The 1458-nt window shown below is 34.4% G+C and overlaps 1 pseudogene; it reads right to left on the reverse strand.

Annotated features, from left to right (window-relative positions):
* Positions 1-1124: 1124 nt before the first annotated feature.
* On the reverse strand, positions 1125-1243 carry LOC148543159 (5S ribosomal RNA; annotated as a pseudogene).
* Positions 1244-1458: the final 215 nt, after the last annotated feature.

Consider the following 1458-nt stretch of genomic DNA (forward strand, 5'->3'; position numbering starts at 1 on the left):
CTGGTAGCCGCGTCATCAAAGTGCGACTCGTCCAGTCGCGCTAATAGTGCTTGTCAAGGTGCATGCTTCCAATCCCAGGATACGGTACTTCCGCTTGTCCTTTTGCTCCTGCGCATGCGTAGTGCCTCCTGGCGGCGGCCATCTTTATGGATCCTATTCACCTCAGGATATCTTGTAACCGTGGCCATCTTTCTGGATACTTCTTAACCAGCCACCATATTTAAAACTCCGGCACTCCTATATTAACCTGTGCAACTCTGGGCAAAACCTTAGGGAATGAATATTCAATTAATTCCAGCTATAAAAAGAAGGGGGAAGGATTAGAATATTTATTAAATAATCATCCTAATAAGGGAAAGACCTATATTGTCTTTCACCTATATAAACCCATAGAAACATAGATTTACATAGCTGATCAAAAACTTTATATAACTAGTCACAACTACTCAGAAAAGCATGTATGTATGCCTATATATAAACATATATCAGGATAATCCACAATTGTATAGCTAATTGTTCCAAAAGATTATTTTCAACATATTATACTAAAGGAAAAGGAAAAAGAAAAAAGACAAAAGAAGAAAAAAAAAAAAAAAAAAAAGGGGGGGGGGATGTTCTTAAAAAACCACATGGTTTCAGAGAAGGGGATAGCAAATAAAGCAAATATCCTAAATCCACAAAACCTAATAGTGTATTTTATAATAAATACATATGTATAAAAATATCTATTAAAAAAAAAATAAATAATTTTTTTTTTTTTTTTTATAAAAAATTCTTTTATAAAAATTTTTGGCACATATATGTATATAAATTTCTTGAGAACTGTATTAAAAGAATCAGGAAAAGCTTTAAAAAATCAATAAAATATTGATAAAATATTAATTTCTTCACTCAAAAAATTATAATCCAGGCTTTAAAGTAGAATGGCTGTTCTTATTGAAAAGTCTCGATTCCAACATTATTTGCTTTGATCTTAGGAGATGCTTATTATTGAGAAGTCTCTGTTCCAACATAATTTGCCTTGATCTTGGGAAATGCTTCTTATTTCATATCTTTCTTCCGATTTTTTACTCCGATTTTACCATGGGATTCCAGGGATTATGCTTAACTGTGCACTTTGCTTACAACTACAGTACCCGGTATTCCCTGGAGGTCCCCCATCCAAGTACTGACCGGGCCCATTTCAACTTAACTTCCAAGAGCAGACGAGATTGGGTGTTTGAAAAATGGTTTGACTGTAGGAAATAGCTTCTACAGTAGCATATCCCATATCACATGGACATTAAGTCGGAGTCATCAATCTTCTTATATAAAAGGTGCGATTTCATAATTATCATTGAATCCGAGTGGTGCCAGTGTTCTTAACTCAAAAATCCAATACATCTCCCTTTTAGATAACTTTTTTGCTAGATCTCCTCCTCTCTCTCCCAAGAGCACCTGTTCAATGGGTTTAAAAGT

Source organism: Taudactylus pleione, unplaced genomic scaffold (assembly GCF_031769625.1).
Source record: "Taudactylus pleione unplaced genomic scaffold, aTauple2 ptg000006l, whole genome shotgun sequence".
NCBI lineage: Eukaryota > Metazoa > Chordata > Amphibia > Anura > Myobatrachidae > Taudactylus > Taudactylus pleione.